Raw genomic sequence first — 24,029 nt, 5'->3', positions numbered from 1 at the left:
CCTTCACTTCTATCTATTCTCTTACATTGGAGTTCAACCTCATTAGCTAACTGTTCACCCATCTCTAGCTTCTATGTATCTCTAAGCCCCCCACATTCTGTATTATAAGCCTCTGATTATACCTTTATGCTGGTCATAAAAGTGGAATCATACAGTATCCTTTTGTGTCTGGACTTATTTCACTCAGCATTATGTCCTCAAGACTCAATTCATGTGCTTCAGAACGTCATTTCGTCTTACTGCTACATAATATTCCATCATATGTATATACCACATTTTGTCAATCCATTCATCTGTTGATGGGCATTTGGTTTGTTTCCATCTTTTGGCGATTGTGAATAATGAATGCTACTATGAACATCGGTGTGCAAATGTCTGTTTGTGTCACTGCTTTCAGCTCTTCTGGGTATATACCAAGTAGTGCTATTGCTTGGTCATACAGCAACTCAATAGAAAAGAGGAATTTTATGTTGTATGTACATTCCCACAATAAAAAAAAAAAAAAAAGAGTAACTAAAGAGTAAATGACAATTAAATGCAATATATAATCTTGGATAGGATCCAGTAAGGGAGGAGAAAAGTATGAAAGGAATATTATCAGGGCATACGAAAATGCTGGAATATAAAATGTAAATTTTATACCAATTTTAAATTTCTTCAATTTGATAAATGCACTTAAGGTGGCTACATAAGCAAATATCCTTTGTTCTTAGGAAATATACATGGCAGTATTAAGTATTCAATGAACAGGATGTATACAACCTACACTCAAGTGCTCAGAAAATGGACTGATAACAGATATGCCAACAGATGAATAAAATAATATGGCAAATCGTTAACAGGTAGATTTGGATTTCTGGAGATTGGGAGTACAAATGAGGGGTACTCTGCATGGGGTATGATTTTTTGCCAACTGTCCTGTAAGTCTGAAAGTATTTCAGAATAAAAAGCTAAAAAAACACCAGGCACGTGAATTTATAAAAATTTAAAGGGTATTTTAAATCAGAGGAAGAATCACAATTTTAAATTAAATATAACATACCTAAACAAACGAGTAAAAATTAAAAAATAAATTCCATAATTAACAGAGGCTAGTATCCATCATACATACTGAATCCTCCCAAATCAACTTCAAAAATGACTCAATCATAGGCAGAAATGACAAATGGCTAATTAAGAGAATTCAAGTGACCAATAAAATTATACTGAGCTTCACTTCATTAATCATGAAATTACAAATCAAAACATTATATATGCTCTATATGTTAAACATATTAACAAAAATTAAGACAACCGATACTATGTAGTATTAATAAAAAGATGTGCAGAAATAAGAATTCTCAAATCACTGCAAGTGTAAACTGGCATAATTTTAGGGGCAGAGCAATATGGCAGTTAAAGTTCAATTATTTAGTTTTAGGAATATATTCTTAGATATAGAAACTGGATGAATCAAGCAACTATAGAATTCTCTATGACAATGCATTCCCCATTTTTTAATTTATCTTTGATCAACAAAATTAAAAATTTACTGGTTGATGTCATTATCTTATCCATTCTTTGGAAGTATAACAGAAGCATCAGAGAACTTTAGTACATTGTGCATTTTAACATACATATACTTTAAAACTCTAAAATGATCATGTTTACTTTGAAAACAAATCAGTAAAACTGCTGACTACAACAAAACACCAAACTCGTGTTGTCCAGAATCTATGCTCTTTGGCCAAATAAAAAAAATAACACTCATTCTACTATACTGGCTGAATCTTTACCTCTCAGAGGAGTGTATATATCAAAAATTTTAACACATTTAACCTACCTAACAAGAATTCTTACACAGGTATACATAATATATTCAAGAATGGTCATTACAGCATTGTTTGTAAAGCAAAAAAATAATAAAAATCAATAAGAAATAGTTTTAGGATGTATCCTTATACAGGAAACTATGTAAACGATACATACTTGACATATAACATACCATGAACACAACATACATCCAGTTTCTTTATTAAAAAAAAAAAGCAAAATGTAAAATATGATCCTATTTAAGCAGTTAAAAAAACAAATCTACATATGCAATCAGTAATTCTTAATATCATCACATAGATGTATGATCATCATTTCTTAGTACATTTGCATCAATTTAGAAAAAGAAATAGCAAGACAACAGAAAAAGAAATAAAATGATAATAGAGAAGAAAATAAAAATAAAAAATACAAAAAATACATATAAAAAAAACAGAACAAAAAAAAAACCAAATCTAAACACCTAATTGGACACGTACTTGTGATTTTGAGTTCTGTTCACCATGTTTCAGCCACATTCTCTTTTATCAATTTTGCTAAGCTCATTCTCATTTTAAAATCTTGTCACTAGGTGGACCTTCTACCTGGAAGGGAATACTTTCTTCTCCCCATATTTTCCCTTGTCTAGCTCCTTCTTGTGAGTAAGGTCTCAGTTTAAATGTCAACTCTTCAGGAAAGCCTCTCCTTCTAATGAAATTCTAATTTTGTCATTCTTTCTCTTAGGTCCTTCCATTTTTTGCACCATAGCGCTTTTACAGTCTCTAAGCCTGTTGAAAGCAGGGCAACTGTCTATTTCATACACCACAATGTCCTCAGTATTTAACACTGTGCCTGGTATATGGTAATTAATAAGTATTTATTGAAGAATTCAACAACAGTAATAATCAAATTAAGAAAGGAACACAAATTAGGCAACCTTAACTCCTGACATTTTCATGTCTAAAAACACATGTCAAACAAACATTGAAAGGGTAAGAGAAAAGGAAGATTTAATAGTTGTATTTTCTATGTATAGAGAAATTACTGTTTTTTTATTTCTGCATGATTAGGGCTTTCTGAGAAAAGTCTTGTAACTAAAAAGATAACTAAATAGGGAGTAAAAGATTACCCATTTTGACATGTAAAATGTGTTTTACATTGCGGGGATGAATCCCCAGATTATGGGGACATTTCACAGGTTGTAAACTGTAAGACTTAAACCTGATCTACCCACCTCCCCCAGGAACATCTATTTACATCTCAAAATTTAAGAACCTAGGATTCTTCACCACAGAGAATCTGTTTATATTAGGGAGCAGGTTTCTCTTTCTTTCTCAAGAGGGGATATGGAAATTCTGCATATAAGATCAGAGATTCACATTTTCAGGGTTCCTTGGATACCAAACAGACTCTGATATATGTAGGATGACATTGGTTCTCATCACATCGCCTGGGGAGAACTGGGAAAAGAAGAACTAATGCAATAATTGTCATCAATCATAATCTGCTTCTGCTCTAGAAATCCTGTATCTATTTTTTTTAGGATAGTTATGAATAAGAATAGGTATTAAACATTTATCATTCTAACATACAGAATTTGGTTCTCATCATTTAACCTTTAATTCAAGCTTTCAGAAGAATAACACATTTTTGAAAATGAATCTAAACATTTTTTCAGAACAAAAGCACATTAAGTCCCCAATTTGAAAGTACATTTTCATTCTAAATTTTTCCATTAAAAACATATTATACTTTAACTTGGTTGCTCCCTGAAACTTTGGGTATATATGCGACACATGAGGCACTGAGAAAGTCGGCACTACCCCATATAGCAACTGTCTAAAAAAGTTGAAAAAGTGATCAGACTTCAACTAGAGATATGAATGAAGCTGATTTGGATAAGACTAAGATAATACAGAATAAAGTCCTTATTTTAAAACTTCAACTTTTGTGTGAGATCAAAGGAAAGGATGTTTACTTGTGCAAAATTTGCATTTTGGGTAGCACATTATCTAATTTAACTTGAATATCAATTTATTTGAATACCATAATTACATGGAATCGTGAGATCCTGTGGTTTGTACAGGTTACCGTGATGCCCCAATATATCCCAGAGTAATTTGGGCAGAGAATAAAAAAGGTTTTGGAAAGTCCCCTTGGGGAACAGGAGACAAAGAAGGAAATAAATATTCAACTTCCCTATTTAGGGAGTTTCTGATTTCTCGCAAGCAGTGATGACAACTAATTCAATAGGCTGAGACCTCGATCTTGAGGTTTGGCCCCGATGAAACTTACTCCTGTAAAGGAGAAGCTAAGCCTACTTAGAATTACGCCTAAAAGTCACCCCCAGAGAACCTCTTCTGCTGCTCAGATGTAGCCAACTTGGCAGGTGAACTCACTGCCCACCCCCTCCCCCCAACATGGGACATTACTCCAAGTGGTGTGAATCTCCCTGGCAACATGGAGCAGGACTTCCTGGATGAGCCAGAGCCTGGTATTATGGGACTGAGAAAGCCTTTTTCACCAAAATGGGGATGAAAGAAATGGGACAAAATGAAGTTTCATGGTTGAGAGATTTCAGAGTCATAAGATTATCCTTGAGGTTATTCTTACACATTATATAGATACCCCTTTTTAGTTTATGGTATATTGAAGTGGCTGGAGAGAAGTACCCGAAACTGTTTAAATGTGTTCCAGTAGTCACAATTCTTGAAGACAATCATATAACTATACAGCTTTTACAATGTGACCACGTGATTGTGAAAGCCTTGTATGTGATGCTCCTTTTGTCCAGCATATGATCAGATGAGTAAAAAATTTAAGACTAAAAAATAAATAAATAATAGGGGGGGCATAGGGCAGGCCATGGTGGCTCAGCAGGCAGTTTTCGCCTGCCATGCCAGAGACCCAGGTTCAATTTCCGGCGCCTGCCCATGCAAATAAATAAATAAATAATGGGGGGGGATAAAGGGTAAACAAATGGGTAGACTGAAATATTAATGTTCAGTGAGAGGGAGGGTTAAGGGGTATGGGATGTATGAGGTTTTCTTTTTTCTTTTTATTTCTTTTTCTGGAGTGACGCAAATGTTCTAAAAATTATCATGGGAATGAATACACAACTATGTGATGATATTGTGAGCCACGGGTTATATGCCATGTATATAGACTGTATGTGTGTGAAGATTTCTCCATAAAAATATTTTTTAAAAACCAAACACATTATATTTAACTAAGTGCCTGAAATACTGGAAAACGTGTATTTGTATACTAGTTTCATCACTGTATTATAGATTAATCTTTTGAAGATTAGCCTAGGGACCTAACCATTAATGACACATTGTTTCTATAGAAATATTCATTTAATAGCACAAAGTAAGGCTGAGGTTTTCTAAACTTATTTCTGTCCTATCCCTAAGCTACACTCTTTTAAAGTTGGTTGGGGTGGGGGGGAGATAAAATACCTGAGGGCATGTCTATAGAGGTTAGATAGGGCAAAGAACAGGGGTCATGTGAAAAACGTAACATAAGACTCCATTCAAATTTCTGAAATCCCAAGACCTTTAGATCCCCTAATGGGGCCACACATTTGGCCCAGGGCCAGTCATTCCTATTACCCCAAAGAAGGCAGAATAGATCCTCTAATCCATACATTCCTCGAAAGAAAGTGCACAAAACTTTATGTTTTAGGGATGTCCTTACGTATAGCATAATAAATGGGTCAGCTAGAAAGCATAAGTCAGTGATTTTTGAAATCTTGGGTTTGTATCCTAGCTCTGACACTTACTGGTTGTAGATTCATAGGCAAATTTTTCAATCTCTCAGACGGCTTTTCTCTTTAATTTGCAGAGTATAAGATTTTTCAGGGTCATTGGCAAAGCAGAATGAGATGTTCAAGTCAAGTGCCTGGCACATTTATTAAGTGACAGCCATAAAACTTGAGAGGATATCATCCCATTCATTTATTTCAATAAATAAGCATTCTTATTTCTCAGATCTCTAATATGTAACAAAAAAAAGGAAAAAATGACTTGGCCATCTTTGAACTTATCAAGAATTTTATGGGAACACCCATCAACTACCTTTAAAGTAGAATAATTATTTAAGAAAATATTGTTCATAGGAAATGTTAACTTATGTGCCTCATACAACAGAAAATCCAGGGGTAGGCTAAACTAATACTACTCAGTTAAGGCTAATCTATAATAAATAAAAAGTGCCAGAAAGTGCCAATATCTTTGGCAACTGTCTACTATTAGTAACTTGTATGCAAAAAAAAAAAAAAAAAGGATAGGTTTCTCTGGTTCAAATTCCAGAAGAAATTTGTGAATTCTTTGTAAAAGAGGTACTATATGACATAAAGGAAGGACATCTCGAACCACAGCTTTGCAGACTATTCAAACGAATATTTGTTTCTTGGGTCACACCCCCCACACACAAAATTTTTTAGATGATTTAAGATAATATAGTCTATGCACACTGCTGTCTGATGATAAACTGATTTAGGGCTAAAGTATAGAGAATTTATATGGCCTTTATCCTTTGATCAGACTCTCGATAAACCAAAGTCTCAAGTGAGATCCGGTCACAGACTGGACCATAGTGATCTGGTAACTCCATTCATGGATCAGAGCCACAAGTGTACATTTTCTATAATATGGGTGAAAAAAATTCATATTAAATAAAAGATATTCAGGCAACAGAAATGATATTGTATTGTAAAATTCTAGGATTCTGAGTTGCACTCTTAACTAGAGTGCAGCTATATGAAAATAGCCAAAGAGTGGCTGTTTTTCCAGAGTGAATAAAACATTTTTCTTAAAAAAGTTTAAATGTACTTACTTTGAGTTTCAGAGTTTTGTATCTAACTATGTTTACCAGCTGTTTTAATCATAAAATTGTCTGAGCTATTCAGAGCATCTGTCATGGTCAGGTTCACGTGTCAACTCGGCCAGATGGTGGTACCTGTTTGTCTGACTGGGCAAGTGCTGGCCTGTCTTTTGCTATGAGGACATTTCATAGAATTAAATCATGATTATGCCAGCTACATCCACAGCTGATTCCATTTGTAATCAGCCAAGGGGAGTGTCTTCTTTAATGAGTGATACTTAATCTAATCACTGGAAGCCTTTTAAGGAGGATTCAGAAGAGACAGGCTCTCTTCCTGCTTCAGCTGGCGAGCCTCTCCTGTGGAGTTCATCCAGACCCTCCATCAGAATCGTCAATCATAGCCTACCCTACAGACTTTGGACTCTACGTTTTCATAGTTACATGAGACACTTTTATAAATGTTATATTTACGAATATTTCCTGTTGATTCCGTTTCTCTAGAGAACCCTAATTCATATAACATCTAAAACAGAACCAGAATCTAGTGAGTAAGCTATATATACCCCCTAAAAGGAGAAAGAATTTAAGTAAACAGGGTTAGTCAGAAGTGACCATTTTACACTATTAAGATTGCTTAAGTATTAGTTTCCTGTGTCTGCCATAAATTTGGTGCCTTAAAACAACAGAAATTTATTCTCTCATATTTCTGCAGGCCAGAAATTCTAAATCTCTATCACTAGTCTGAAATCAAGGTGTCAGCAGTACTACACTCCCTCTCGTACCTCTAGGAGAGAATCTTATCCTTGCTTCTTCCAGCTCTGGGTGACTGTCAGCATTCCCCACTGTGGCTACTTCTTCCAATCTCAGCCTCCACGGTCACAATACTACCTCTTCTTCTTTCTGTAATCTCCCTCTGACTCTTACAAGGGCATCTGTGATGGCATTTAGGGCACACCTGGATAATCAGCGATAACCTCCTCATTGTAAAATCCTTAATTTAATCACACCTGCAAAGATCACATTTCCAAACAAAGCAACATTGACAATTCCAGGGATGAGGACACAGATATCCTTTGGGCACTATTTTTTAGTCTATCACACTTGCCAAACATCAGAATAACTATAACACAACAAATAACCAACTCCCCACTGCTAACATTGAAGTTTTTATCCTGTAAAGTATATGTCAGAAAATACAATCACTTTTAAATTAGAGCATCCCATTTTCCTATAAAGCATTTTTCTTCATTTGTTTAAGATTTGCTTCCCTAAGCACTATGAAATAAAAAGGAATTAAGAAGCTATCTTTTTGTGTGTGTGAAATAAGAAATTTATCTTTTTCTTCTATAACCATGGTTATTGGTCCCTTCGAACACAGGTCACATCTATTAACTATCCTAATATTTAGCAGTTTTCCTTTCTTCTTTTATTATATTTCACAACTTACGAATGAGCAAACAATTCGTTCCTTAATCAAAGTGAACTGCTTGCTTACAGGATATAGGTGTTAAATTTTAAAAATTTATTCAAAACTAGAAAAATGAGGGTACAATAAATTATGAGTAAGCAATCCAACTCCCATTATAACACTGCCTGCAGTAAGTACCACTTCATAAGAACCACTTTCAGCAGTTTAATCTAAAATCACAGGGGTAAGACAGACATTAATAATTTCTGTAAACTTCTAAAGATACAATGAAAATGCGTTTACTGAAAAGTTTTCACTATACTCAACATCTAGAATATTCAACTAAATAATTTTTTTTTTTTTTTTTTTTTAACATGGGCAGGCACCGGGAATCAAACCCGGTTCCTCTGGAATGGCAGGCGAGCGCTCTTGCCTGCTGAGCCACCGTGGCCTGCCCTCAACTAAATAATTTTAATGACCAAATAGCTTCTTTATTTTAAAAGGCAATATAATCAATCCTAATTAGATTATATCCTTTCCACAATATGGCACACAAAGCAGAAACCATTCAAAGACGATATGCAAAATTTTCACTATCCCACATTAAGTACTTGAGTGCTAGTAAGAGATTAAATGCTTCTGAGTCTTTATATAATTAAGCCACTGTAACAGGAAAAATAAATGTTTTTAAGAGTTTTTTAAAGCTTCACTTACAATGCAGATCTAGACAATTTAATGTGATCTGTGTTCTCATACCACACATCTCCCACCCCCACTTACACTTTCTTAATGCCCCAATTCAGCCTTTTCCCAGTAGAGGGTAAAACCTGATATCCAGTAAGGCTTGAAGATATACGAAAGCACCTATCAAAAGGTCCACACTGGTTATATATCATCACCAGCCTTATTTTCCTTCTGTCCCTTTGTCCATCCGACAGCAGAAACCAATAGTGATGACAAACTTAATGAAAAACAGTTGAGTTCAACAGTGGAGGAAACATTGAGGGCTGCCACCTGAAAGGAAATGAGATCGTCCAAGAGTTTATTGGCTAGTGAGGCAGACAGGCCTTAAACATGTTTTCACTATTACAAATCAGAAAAGGATTCCTAGAGAAAAAAACTTCCTACTGGAGTAAGAGGGCTTAAAGTTAGGTGGAAGTTAACCAAAATGAAGAAAAAGAGAGCAGTCCAGAAGCACCAACAAGGTATATTTGGGTAACTCCAAGTAGTTCACTAAAAAGTAACTGAAAAAAAGGGAGCTAGGGAGGAGTAATACAGGATGAGGCTAAAGAATTAGACTATGGAACAAATTAGTGAAGGCTTAATATGCTATGCAGAGAAGGCAGGAAAAGTCCACAGAGGAATGACAAGGAGGCAAGAATATCAAGTAAAGGATTTGTGCAAAAACTCAAATAAGAAATGAGAAAGGCCAAAATTAAGGCTATTAATAAAGATGACCTGGAAAGGGCAGACCTGAGAAATACTTAGGCAGTAAAATACATGGGATTTAGGAAAATCCCATGGTAAAAAAAGAGCTCCCAAGTGTGAAGTTGTGCTGATGTTATGTTAAAAGAGACAGCAAAATAGGAATTGACGTATGTTTTCTAAAAAGGATAAGAAGCTGAATTCAGTTTTGCACTTGCTGAATATAATGTACCTAATACAAACACATCTGAAGCATGAAAGATTCTGGTGAGAAATTTCAGCTTATGGTAGTAGAATCATAAAAGAAAAGAATAAGTAGTATAAAAAGAAAAAGTGAGGAAAGGATCAAAGGAAACTGAGTCTGTTAACTGAATTCACAGGTGCAGTATGAGTACTATTCAAAATGATCCCACATGTACCAATGTTATGAATTATCAACATCTGGTTCAAAACAATTCATTAGCAGTAACTACTAGAACAGGGAGAAACCTATTGGCAACTTAAACCCTGCTGTATGAAAAACTATTCTTTCAGTTACTTCTGGAGGACCTCTTTTGTTGCTCAGATGTGGCCTCAGTCTCTCTAAGCTCAACTCTGCAAGTGAAATCAGTCCTCCTCCCCTACGTGGGACATGACATTCAGGGGTGAAAGTCTCCATGGCATCATGGAAGATGACTCCCAGAAATGAGTCTGGCCCTGGCACTGTGGGATCAACACTTTCATCCTGACCAAAAGAGGGAAAAGAAGTGTAACTTATAAAGTACCAGTGATAGAAATAATTCAAATAGAGTCAAGGTTGCTATTACACAAGCTTCAGTTAGACATTATTACTTATCATAACTTGCCAACCCCCAACCAAACCATTCCAGCTAATCCTAAAGAATACCTAGGGCATTATATAAGATTCTACAAGGTCCCATACACTAGAGTAACTTTCCAGAAACATAAAACCTCAAATGGGTCCCTGGACCAGATAAGCCCTGAAACCTACAGGGCCTAGCTGCCATAGAACATCAGATGGTTCCATCTCCCTACCCCATATTATTGACAGCCCCTTCCAACATGAAAAAGTTAGAATGGCCATAGCCCAAACACCCCTAAAGAAAGGGATAGAGAGATCAAAGGTGATGATGGCGTTATACAGTGAAGATAGGATTTAAAAAATGAATATGATTGCTGAATCATTAAATTGGTATCTCTTTTAGTCTCCAGTATTTTAGAACAGCTAGAAGTAAAAACCTAAAATTGGGGAATTGTAACCCATGCCAAACTTTGAAATCTGTTCTACAACTAACTGTGGTGCTGTGCTTTCAAATTTATTGCTTTTTCATATATATGTTATTTTTCACAAAAAAGAAAAGTTGATTTTGATGATAAAAAAATATTTAGTCCTTTTAGCCTCCTATATTCTGGAGCAGCTAGAAGGAAAAATCTGAGAGCAATTCATAGTAGCCTATGACAAACTCTGGGGTCTGTCTGGGGTCTGTCTAACGACTTGTTAGAGTGCTTTGAAAACTATTGCTTTTTCCTTTCTTTGATTTGTATATATGTTATATTATATAATAAAAAAAGTTAAAAAAAAAAAAAAACTTTTCTTCCAAGACACTCCAAAAAAAAAATCAAACTATAAAATCTTGCCTAGTTGAAAAATAGTACCAATTTCATAGGATTTTGTGAAGAATGTATGATATCTATTATTATTGTTCTCATAACAAAAATAAGACAAGCTATCCTATAGTATCCAACCTACTTTCATAACAGTAAAGGGGAAACTGCAGATTGCTCCTGGTATAAGAAAAACTGATCATAATCTATCATATAGAAAGCCAATTTACTTTTGGCTACAATATGGTATCAATTTAACTAAAATATTTCATTCGTAAATTTTTGGTAGCCTTCTGAATTATGTGTGTAATTGTGATAGGCTGAATAATGGGGCCCCTAGAGGTTCCAATATCCTAATCCCCAGAATGCACTAATGTTATCTTATTTGGCAAAAGGGATTTACAATTAAATTAAGGATTTTGAGATTGGAGATTATCCTGAATTATTTAGGTAGGCTTGATGTAACCATAGAAGTCCTTATAAGAAACAGAAAAGGATATGTGATGAAAGAAGTAGGGGTCATAGTCAAAGAGAAAGATTTAAAGATGCTACACTGCTGTTCTGAAGATGGAGGAAGAGGACATAAGCAAAGAAACGCAGGTGTTCTCTAGAAGATACAAAAGGCAAGGAAATGCAGTCTACACTAGCGCCTTCAAAAGGAACACATGCCTGCTAGCATCTTGATCTTAATCCTAAAACCCATTTCAGACTTCTGACTCCCAGAAGCATAAGATAAAAAATCTGCACTGTTTTAAACCACTATTACGTAGCTATTTGTTAGAGCAGCAATAGGAAACTAATAGACTAACTGAATACAAATGTCAGGGGGAAGCCAACAGGGGAGTGGGAGAAAGCAGGAAAATGCGAATTTCAGTTGACTTGACCAATGGAGTCTTATTACTTTTCTGCCAAAAGAAAATTAAATGCACTTGCAAGAACACTCTTCCTCTAGAGAATGATTGCTCAAGTTTTGCTGTATAAGGGAATTACCTGGAGAGCTTATAAACAATTCTGGTATCAAGTTCCATTTCAGACCAATGCAATTAATATCTCCAGGGGTGGACCCCCAATATGGTTTGAAAACCAGGCAGAGGTTTTAATGACCAGTCAGGGTTAAGAACCACTGCTCTAGCTAAAAATTAAAGTTTTAGTAACCTAAGGAAATTCTTGGCATTTCCAAATGCTACTAGAAGTCCCTGAACTTTTCCACCAGTACAGATGTACTTATTTTAGAGTATGTTTTGGTGATTTTAACTTTGGCAATGAAAAATGATCCTGGATAAAATGTTACCCAGAGAAGAGAGTGACATCAGCAAAATGGCAGAGTGGGCAGCTCCAAACTCCCATCCCTCCACAAAAACGTAAAAAATAAACAGAAATTATCAGAACCATCTTTGTCAGAACTCTGAAAAACAAAGGTTTACAGCAACCATGCTACCACTGAATCAAGAAAAGGCAAAAGAACTGAAAGCATGGACTCCAACAGATATCTGAACATAAATGTTCATAGAAGTATTATTCACAATTAACAAAAGGTGGAAGCAATCCAAATGCTTGCCAGCAGATGAGCAGATACACAAAATGTGGTACAGACATACATTGGAATATTAGCCTTAAAAAAGGAATGAAGTTCACAGAAATACTCCAAAATAAATGAAACCTAAACGCATGTAGAGTGAAATAAACCAGACACAAAGGGACAGGTATTGTATGATTCCACTTCTATGAAGCAGCTAGAATAGGCAAACACATAGAGAAATAAAGTAGAGTATGGGTTAACAGGGGTGGAGTGGGGTTAACTGTACGGGGAGTTAGTGCACAATAGCACAAAGTTTCTGTTTAGGATGGTGGGGAAGTTTTGGTAATGGATGGTGGTGAGGGTAGCACAGTGTTGTAAATGGTATGTTTGGGAGTGTTTTGAGATGGGAGAGTTTATGTTGTATATATGTTTCTGCATTGCTCTAGTTTGCTAGCTGCCGGAATGCAATATATCAGAAACGGAATGGCCTTCAAAAAGGGGAGCTTAATAATTTGCTAGTTTACAGTTCCAAGGCCGACGAAATTCCAATTCCAACAAGTCTACAGAACTGTCCAATCTAAGGCATCCAGGGAAAGCTACCTTGGTTCAAGAAGGCCAATGAAGTTCACGGTTTCTCTCTCAAGTGAGAAGGCACATGGCGAACACAGAATTTCTCTCTCAGCTGGCAGGGCAAATGATGAACACGGTCAAGGTTCCTCTCTTATCTGGAAGGGCACATGGCAAATGCTTCTTCTCCTGGCTTCCTGTTTCATGAAGCTCCCCAGGAGGCATTTTCCTTCTTCACCTCCAAAGGTCACTGGCTGGTGGGCTCTGCTTCTCGTGCCTATGTCCTTCTGCTCTGCTCTCTCTGAATCTCTTTTATTCTCCAAAGTGTTTCCTCTTTTACAGCACTCCAGAAACTTACCAAGACCCACCCAAATGCGTGGAGACATGTCGTCACCTAATCCGGCGTAAGAACCACACTTGATGAAATCACATCTCCAGGGAGATGATCTGATTACAGTTTCAAACATACAGTACTGAATAGGATTATTCTGCCTTTACGAAATGAGATTTAGATTAAAACATGGCTTTTCTAGGGGACATACATCCTTCCAAACCAGCACATACATTAAAATGAAAGAGAAAGATTAAATGCAATACATGATCCTGAACTGGATCTAATAATGAAGGAGAAAAGTCCCAAAAGAACACTGGGATATATGAAAACAAAACAAACAAACAAACAAAACGAATATAGCCTGTCAACCATATATCAACGTTGAGCTTGGTAACTGTATTCAAGGTGGTTACATAAGCGTATCATTGTTTTTAGGAAATGTATATGGAAGTATTGTGTGTTCAAGGAGCATGATGTATAGAACCTACTCTCAAATGTTCAGAAAACAGATAGTTAAATGGATTAACAGAATGATCAGCAAATGTTTTGGTAAAATGTTAAAATTAGTGGATCTGAGTATAGGGAAGTTCTGGAGTTCTCCGTATGGGTTTTGTATTATTTTTGCAACTGTCCTGCAAATTTGATATTTCAAAATAAAAAGTCAAAGGGAAAAAAATAACAAAATACTTAAGGAATAAATCCAACCAAAGAGTTGCAAGATTTGTATACTGAAAACTACAAAACACTGCTAAAACAAATTAAAGGCAACCTAAATAAATGGAAAAAACATCCTACATTCAAGGACCATAAGGCTCAGGATAACGAAACTATCCAAAGCAATACACAGACTCAATGCAATCCCTATCAAAATCCCAATGATCATTTTTGCAGAAATGGAAGAATGAATCTTCAAATTCTTATGGAATGGCAAGGGGCCCCAAATGGCCAAACCATCATAAAAAAGAACAAAGTTGGAGGATTCACACTCCCTAATTTCAAGATTTACTAAAAAGCTACGGTAAGTAAAAATCTGGTACTAAAATAAGGATAAACATAAAGACCAAAGGAAAAGAATGACAATCCAGAAATAAACCTCATATCTACGTTCAACTGATTTTCAACAAGGCTGGCAAGACCATTCAAAGGGGAAAAAAGAACAATTTCTTTAACAACGTTGTCAGGAACACTGGACATCCATATGCAAAAAACAAAACTGGACTGTTTCCTTATACTGTACACAAAAATTACACTAGATCAAGCACCTAAATTTAAAAGCTAAAACCATTAAACTGTTATAAGAAAACAGAGGGGAAATTTTCCTAGGCCTTGGATTTGGCAATGATTTCTTAAACATGATACTCAAAAGCACAGGCAACAAAAGAAAAAAACAGATAAATTGGACTTCATAAAAATTAGATACTTTTGCACATCAAAGGACACTATCAATGAGTACTTCCACTAGGCGGAGACAGATTCAATAATAGGAATTCTGATTACTGAAACAAAGGTAGACACAAATTTTTACAAATAGATTCTAAAGAGAAAGGTTGCCTCTAAATTTTTGAGTCAAGTAGGGCTATTCACTTTAGCTGAGAATCCAGGTTCCTCATTTGTAAAATTAAGAGTTCATATCAAGTAACATGAAGATCCCTCTTAGCTCTAATAAAAGAACTCCAGTATTTTGTGGATCAAAACTTACTTCAATGTCCTTAACAGTCCTGTGCCTAAGACAGTCCAGTTTACTTGAGCTAAGAAGCCATTCTACATTTAGCAGCTTTTCTCAATTTGAATACTTCAACCACAGTTTTTCCCTCCAATTCTTTCCATTTAAAGCAAGTTCATACATCTACCTTCCCATGTCACAGTAAAGATTTTCTGCATTTTTTTCTTGTCTTAAAGAAAATAGCTGATCCATACTTTTCAATATCCATTTGGCTTGTTTTAATATAGCAATCTGCTAGCCATAGACTGAAATGGTATCCTTGATGATAGAGGTTATCTACATTCATCTGAGGGTCTTTTCAAAACAATATGTTTATTGCTTCACTTTGTTTTTTGGCCACTTGAGGCAAAACCTTCCATTTTTGTTGATTTCACGAATTCTTAATTGTTTACAATAATTTAACTGTAAAAAATTGTCTGACAAGACATTTTTTTCAGGATATTCACATACCGAATGATCCATCCAAAATGTACAATCCACAGTAGACAGAGTTATGTATCCAACACCACAATTAATTTCAGAACATTTTCATTACTCCAGAAAGAAAAACTCCATACTCCTTATATGCCCTTATTACTGACACTTAGCATTGCGGTACCATTTTTAAAACTGATGAAAGAAAATTTAAGTATTACCATTAACTATAGTCCATAGTTTGCATTAGGTAAATTTTGACCAAATACCACTCTATTATTAACACCCTGGAATATGATGTACATTTGTTATAATCCATGAAAAAATTCTTAATTTGTACTATTAACCAGTCATCATTCACAACAGGGTTCACCATGTTATACAGTTTCGTGTTTATCCTCTAGCTTTCCTTCTAGTGACAACCACGGCCCTAAACTTCCCCTTTTAACTACATTCACACACATAATACAGCACTATTTACATTCACAATAAGGTACTACCATCATCTCTAGCCATCACCAAACATTTACAATCAATCTAATTAAAAATTCTGCACATATTTAGCTTCAGCTCCCCATTCTCTAACTTCATTCTATCTCCTCGTACTATATTCTAGATTTTAACTCTATGAGTTTGCTTATTATAATTAGATCACAATAGTGAGAACATACAGTATTTGTCCTTTTGGGTCTGGCTTAGTCACTCAATATAATGTACTCAAGTTTCATCCATGTTGTCGCATACATCAGAACTTTGCTCCTCCTTATAAGTGAATAGTATTTCATCGTATGTATACACATTTTGTTTCTCCATTCATTAGTTGATGGGCACTTCAATTGCTTTCATCATTTAGCAATTGTGAATAGTGTTGCTATGACATCCGTGTGCAAACATCTGTTTGCATCCCTGCTTTCAGTTCTTCAGGGTATATATCTAGTAGCAAGAATGTCAGATCATATGCAAATTCTATACTTAGCTTCCTGTGGAACCCCAAACGGTCTTTCACAGCACCTGCATTATTTTACATTCCCCATCACAATGAATGAGCATTCCTATTTCTCTGCATCCTCTCCAATACTTTGTTTTCTGTTTTTCAAATAGTGGTCTTTCTACTAGGCATCAAATGATATCCAAGGTCTTGATTTGCATTTAATAGCTATAGATATTGGGCATCTTTTCATGTGCTTTTTAATCACTCGTATTTTCTCTTTGGAAAATGTCTATTCAAGTCTTTTGCCCATTTCCTAATGGTTTGTTTGTCTTTATTTATTTACTTATTTATTTATATATTTTTCACATGGGCAGGCACTGGGAACCGAACCCGGGTTGTCGGCATGGCAGGTGAAAATTCTGGCCCTGAGCCACCACAGCACCACCCTGTTAGTCTTTTAATTGTTGATATGTAGGATCTCTTTATAAATTCTAGTATTAAACCCTTATCCAATATGTACTTTCAAATATTTTCTCCCATTGAGTAGGCTGCCTTTTCACTTTCCTGACAAAGTCCATGGAAGCCCAAAAGTATTTAATTTTGAGGAGGTCCCATTTATCTACTTTTTCTTTCATTGCTTGTGCTTTGAGTATAAAGTCTAAGAAACCATTACCTACTACAAAATCTGAACAATGCTTCTTTGTATTTTCTCCTAGGAGTTTTATGGCCCTGGTTTTGGGTTTTGATTCAAGTCCATTTTTTTATAAGGTGTGAGATATGGATCCTCCTTCGTTCTTGTGGATATAGCACAATGTGCTGAAGACATGGTTCTATCCTAATTGAGTGGATTTGGCAGCCTTGTCAAAAATCAACTGACCATGATGCAACAATCAGGATGAATCTTGAGGACATTATGGTATACGAAATATGTCAGACACCAAAGGACAAATACTGTATGATCTCATTAAGATGAGGTAATTATAATATGTAAATGCATATAGACATAAAATTTTAAAAATAGGTTACCAGAAGAAAAAAAAAATCAACTGACCATAGATGTGAGGTTCTATGTCTAATTCTCAATTCAATTTCATTGGTCAATATATCTATCTTTATACTAGTATCATGCTGTTGTGACCAATGAAGCTTTATTATATGCTTTAAAGCCATGAAGTGTGAGTTCTCCAACCTTGTTATTCTTTTTCAAGATATTTTTGCTACTTGGGGCCCCTTACTCTTCCAAATAAATTTGTTAATTGGCTTTTCCAATTCTGAAAAATAGGCTGTTGGAATTTTGATTGGGTTTTTTGAATGTGTAAATCAATTTGGGTAGAAACGAAACAATGATACTCAGTCTTCTAATCCATAAACACAACATTCTTCCATTTACGTAGGTCTTCATTGATTTCTTTTAGCAACATTCTGTAGTTTTCTGTGTATAGGTCCTTTGCATCATTGGTTAAATTCCTAAATGTTTAACTCTTTTAGCTGCTGCTATAAATGGATTTTTTTTCTTGATTTCCACCTCAGATTGCTCACTACCAGTGTATAGAAACAATATTGACTTTTGCATGTTGATCTTGTAGTATCCTGCAACTTTGCTGAACTCATCTATTAGCTCTAGTAGCTTGTGGTAGATTTTTTGGGACTTCTCTCTATATAGGAACATGTCATCTGCAAACAGTAAAGTTTTACTTCTTCCTTTCCAATTTGGATGCCTTTTTATTTATTTATTTTTTTCTTGGCTAAGTACTCTGGTTAGAACTTCTAGCACAATATTGAGTAACAGTGGTGACAGTAGCCAACTTCGTCTTGTTCCAGATCTTAATCGGAAAGCTTTCTATCTTCCACCACTGAATACAACTTTAGCTGTGGGTTTTTCATATATGACCTTTATCATGTTGAGGAAGTTTCCTTCAATTCCTGTGGAGAGCCGCCTCCCGGGTTGGGCCTAGTGGACACGCTGCAGCCTGCTCTAGAGTTCCCCCCGCCCATCGAGTGAGCCAAGATGGCGCTCACATCCTGCTTCCGCAAATGACGCACGCGCCCACCAACCCTATCTTCCAATCACCTCTGTATACGTGGCACTAACCTATTGGGTTTGGGCACAGTATATAAGAGGTTACCCGGACAGGGTGGGGGGAGACGACCCATAGGGAGCCGTACCTGACGGCCGCATAGAGGTTGTTCCCCCGCGGGGTATTCTGTCCCGCGCGGAATTTGTAACAGAGCTTGCAAGCTTAGCTCCAGTAAAGGTCTGTGCTCACAACTGCAGCGTGTCTCGAACCCGTGTCTGTCACTTGAGTCGGTTTGTCTGCGTCTGTCTCTCTCTCCCTCCTGTTCCCTCCGCCGGCCGGGGACCAGAAGCTGAGCGAGACGGCGCCGGACAAGTGGTGGCCCGTACGGGGACCCCTCCTCTCTCGACACCTCTTCTGCAAGGAGAGCCGTACTGTCTCTTCTTGAACTGAGAAGGACGTGCATCCTGAGCTCGCAGCGGACTTCCCGCGCCTGATCACCGCGAGAAGGTGAGTACTTCTTATTACGTGAGAGTTAAGGCCCGCGGGCTTTCAGGTAGCCCCGGGGACTCGGAAGAGCTCTCCGAGTGATTAAAGTACAGTGCCGACTGCAAACATGGGGCAGTCCGGAAGTTTACCTTTGTTAGCTCCCTTAAAGACCCTTTTAGCGGACGGCTCCTGTGAAAGTGAGCCGCCAACTTGTAAGCCGCCAGAGTCTGGCGTTAGTTCAGACGACTCTGACTCAGAGTCAGATGGTGACGAGGCCGAGAGTGCAGGCGCACCTCTGCTGATCGATCTGGGGGGGCTCCCGGTCTCGCCCCCGCTGCCCTCCGCCCCGCCCGCGCCTACCGCTGCGCCCCTAGAGACGCGGCGCCTTCCGGTGGATGGTAGGCAAGGGCTCCCTCGAGTGGCAGCATCAGGTAATTCCGTCTGCCCTCCATTGCGAGATCAAGGCCATACAACATTTTGGCCAACCACCCAAAAACCTCAGGGTGCCTTACTCTCTCCAGCAAATTGAAGTACTTACCGGGTGCATAGATCAATGGGCAATCCTCCGGTGTATATTTCTAGGAAATATCAACAATCAGTTCCCTAAAGCTCCCCTTTTGCAGTTTGTTACTCGACACCCAGTAATTTTTCCTAAAGTGACTTCGCCTAAGCCACTAGCGAGCGCCCTCACCGTGTACACGGATGGCTCCAGCTCCGGTACAGGGGCGTATTGTGTGGAAGGGGACACTCCCAAAACAGTATTTTTTCAACCACAAAAACCTCAGTGGGTTGAATTGCAAGTCATTATTATAGTCCTGAAAGAGTTTCCTGGCCCCCTGAATATTATCTCTGATTCCATTTATGTCGTAAATTCTCTACAAATTTTAGAAACTGTGGGCATTATAAAATGTTCCTCCATAGTGAGCACATTCTTTCTCGAGCTTCAAGAGACAATACGTGCTAGACAACATCCCTTTTACACAACTCATATTAGGGCCCATACAGGCCTGCCTGGTCCCATGACACAAGGAAATCACATAGTAGATGTGGCCACTCGACAGCCACACGTCTTCCCCGCGCTGACACCATATCAGCAAGCCCGAGAGTTCCATGCCAAATTTCATATCAATGCAGGTACCCTAGCTAAGCGGTTTAGTATTCCGCGTGCAGCGGCTAGAGATATAGTCCGAGCCTGCAGGGATTGTGCAGAACAAAGAGCAGTCCCTTCGGTTGGAGTTAACCCTAAGGGCCTCATCCCAGGAGACATTTGGCAAATGGATGTCACTCATCATTCAGAGTATGGTAAAATTAAATACCTGCATGTGTCAGTAGACACATGTTCTCAGATATTATTTGCCTCTGCTGAGACAGGAGAAAAAGTCCACCAAGTCATTGCACACTGCCTTGCCGCTTGGGCAGCGTGGGGTAAGCCAAAAATATTAAAGACAGATAATGGACCTGCTTACACCAGTAGAACCTTCCAAAAATTTTGTGATAATATGGAAGTACAATTAAAACATGGCATCCCTTACAACCCTCAAGGACAAGGAATCATTGAAAGAGCACACAGGTCTCTTAAAGACTTGCTCAAAAAACAGAAAGGGGGAATAGGCCACGGCCTGTCCCCGAAGGCTCAACTGTCTATAGCCTTGTTTACGTACAATTTTTTAAATGAAAATTCACAGGGAATGACACCTGCCCTTCAACACACCACTCCGAGTCCTCCACATAGAGGTCTAGTCCGATGGAAGGATGTCCTGTCAGGACAATGGCAAGGCCCTGACCCAGTGCTCAGCTGGGCCAGAGGCTCTGTTTGTGTTTTTCCCCAGGAGCCAGGACGTCAACCAGTGTGGGTTCCGGAAAGACTGGTGAGAACCGTGACATCGCCCGAGGAGGCCACGGAGCTGTTGCCCAAAAAACCAACAAGCCTTCAACCTGAACCATCAGATCAGGCCTCCAACTCTGCTGATGACGGCGGCGACTGACGAGATGGCAACGAAAACGCCGGTCACCCTTCGACTGTTTAGAAGGGGGGACCAGTTTTAATACCCCCCGCTCTCCCAACAGGTGGAATCAGACCTTAAAGTGCTTGGGAAGATCAAGTTAACCCCCGTTGCCTTCGACCTTTCCAAACTGGGCGAGACTGTACAAAGTCTGTGGAACCGAGTCACCTCTTGGTTCTCTTGGCCCAATTTGACTACTTGGATTCTCGTAGCGGTGGGACTATTAGTGGGATTAGTCACTGTTAAATGCTTGTTAGAATGCTTGTTCCAGACACAGCAGCAATTGCGTGTTACTACCATGTTGGCTATGTCACTCGCCCCTGGTGCTCCTGACAACGACCGCCCTGCTGCCCAGTCCCCCATTTCACCGTATGACCCATCCCGGCCACTCAGGGCGGGACGCTCGAAAGCAAAAGCTGCAGCGAAGCCCATGGCTGTGTCCCGGGTGTAAAAGGCGGCACCAGTAGTCATAATTTTAGTCTTGAGATAATCTCTAGGCAGAGTCACGGTCCTGGCCAGGCTAAACTCACGCCATTGCACAGAGATATCTAATGACACCCTCGACTCTGGTCGCCGCTCTCCGAACCCCCTCCTGGCCCAGTTGCGAGGCGAAGCACTGCAGGGAGAGTTATGTGGTTTCCAGTTCACAGACTCTCCGGTCTCTATATGAGGAGGCATTCTGGTTGGTGCCTAGCAAGCCTAGTCCAGACTCCCCAAAGCACCAAAACAAGTAGTGGGCCGCTCAGGTCCACGGGAGCTCACTCATCAATGGAGACACTGGGTGAAAATAAATAAAAAAGGGGGAGATGTGGAGAGCCGCCTCCCGGGTTGGGCCTAGTGGACACGCTGCAGCCTGCTCTAGAGTTCCCCCCGCCCATCGAGTGAGCCAAGATGGCGCTCACATCCTGCTTCCGCAAATGACGCACGCGCCCACCAACCCTATCTTCCAATCACCTCTGTATACGTGGCACTAACCTATTGGGTTTGGGCACAGTATATAAGAGGTTACCCGGACAGGGTGGGGGGAGACGACCCATAGGGAGCCGTACCTGACGGCCGCATAGAGGTTGTTCCCCCGCGGGGTATTCTGTCCCGCGCGGAATTTGTAACAGAGCTTGCAAGCTTAGCTCCAGTAAAGGTCTGTGCTCACAACTGCAGCGTGTCTCGAACCCGTGTCTGTCACTTGAGTCGGTTTGTCTGCGTCTGTCTCTCTCTCCCTCCTGTTCCCTCCGCCAGCCGGGGACCAGAAGCTGAGCGAGACGGCGCCGGACAAATTCCTATCTCCCAAAGTGTTTTCATCAAGAAAGGATGTTAGATTCTGTCAAATGCCTTTCTGCACTGACTAAATGTGGTTTTATCTCTTCAATTTGTTAATGTGGTATATGGCTTTGATTTTCTTGAGTTCAACCACCTGTGTCAGTTTGAAAGGATTACATACCCTAGAAAATCCATGTTTTAATCCTGATCCATCTTGTGGATGCAGCCATTTCTTTTAATCCCTATTCAGCACTGCAGGCTGGGAATGTGATTAGATTGCATCCACAGAGATGTGATGCACTCAATTACGGGTATTAATTTTGATTAGAGGGAGTTGTGACTCTACCCATTCCAGGTGTGTCTTGTTTAGTTTACTGGAATCCTTTAAAAGAGGAAACATTTGGAGAACACTTGAGATCAAGAGAGCCACGAAAACCACGAGAACCCACAAAGCTAAAGACTTTTGGAGATGAAATAGGAAAACACCAGGGGAGCTACATGAAACAAGAAGCCTGGTAAGAACACAAGCAGACATCGTCATGTTTGCAATGTGCCTTTCCAGTTGAGAGAGAAACCCTGAACTTCACCAGCCTTTCTTGAATGAAGGTAACCTCTTGTGGGTGCCTTAATTTGGACATTTTTATAGACTTGCTTTAATGGGGACATTTTCATGGTCTTAGAACTTAATAACTTCCCCCTTTTAAAACCCGTTCCATTTCTGGTATATCGTATTATGGCAATTTGGAAATTAGAATACCACCCTTGCATATGTGAGATAAAATCCACTTGCTCATGCAGTGTGCTATTCGATTCAATTTGCCAGTATTTTGTTGAGGATCTTTGCATCTACAGTCATTAGATAATTGTCATGGTTAGGGACAGGTGTCAACTTGGCCAAGTTGTGGTACCTGTTCATCTGATTGGGCAAGCGCTGGCCTGTCTGTTGCAATGAGGACATTTCATAGGATTAGGTCATGATCATGTTAGCTACATCCACAGCTGATTCCATTTGTAATCAGCCAAAGGGGAGTGTCTTCTGCAATTAGTGATGCTAAATGCAATCATGGGAAGCCTTTTAAGGAGGACTCAGAGGAGACAGGTTCCATTCCTGCTTTGGCTGGTGAGCCTCTCCTGTGGAGTTCATCCAGGCCATCCATTGGAGTCATCGGCTTCGCAGCCTGCCCTGTGGATTTTGGACTCTGCGTTCCTACGGTCACGTGAGACACTTTCACAAATTTTATATTTGCAAGTGTTCCCTGTTGATTCTGTTTCTCTAGAGAACCCTAACTAATACATCTTGGTACCAGGAGTGGTTCTTAAGGAACAGAATCTTAAAAATGGGTTTTTATGAATGGTTTTCTACTCTGACTGGGCTCAGAGACACTAAGGACTCTGATTCCCGTAATCAGAATGACACTCCCAATCCATGGACTGAGTTGGCAAAGGAGATAGTCAAAATATCATCATTCGATTCTCCTAATGCTTCGCTTGTACGAAGCCAGACTCTGGGGGATAATGTTTTTGACACCTTTACAGAGTTTTGTAGAAATAAGAGTTATAGAGATGTTGGTTGGTTGTTGTTAGATACACTGCCTACATTAAAGGGTGAAAGGGATGGGCTTAAGGCTTCAAACAAGAAGCTTAAGTGCCGTCTGAAAGATGTAGAGGTTTCTATGAGTATCCTGAAGGAAAATTTTATTTCCTATAGCCGTAGACTTGAG

At 38.7% G+C, this 24,029-nt stretch overlaps 1 protein-coding gene across 9 annotated transcripts in view; it reads right to left on the bottom strand.

Annotated features, from left to right (window-relative positions):
* The window catches only part of RNF2 (ring finger protein 2), a 670,080-nt gene that overhangs the window by 20,972 nt on the left and 625,079 nt on the right, over nucleotides 1-24,029 (bottom strand). The window contains exon 1 of one of the 9 annotated variants that reach the window (XM_077157232.1): nucleotides 7,401-8,357. The exons of the other annotated variants lie outside the window; for them this stretch is intronic. The gene's annotated coding sequence lies outside the window, so the exon portion shown is untranslated. Of the gene's footprint in view, nucleotides 1-7,400; nucleotides 8,358-24,029 lie in introns of those variants that run through there. 9 annotated transcript variants of the gene reach the window in all.

The sequence above is a fragment of the Tamandua tetradactyla genome, chromosome 4, assembly GCF_023851605.1.
Source record: "Tamandua tetradactyla isolate mTamTet1 chromosome 4, mTamTet1.pri, whole genome shotgun sequence".
Taxonomy (NCBI): domain Eukaryota; kingdom Metazoa; phylum Chordata; class Mammalia; order Pilosa; family Myrmecophagidae; genus Tamandua; species Tamandua tetradactyla.
This window is presented reverse-complemented; position numbering and strand designations above follow the sequence as displayed.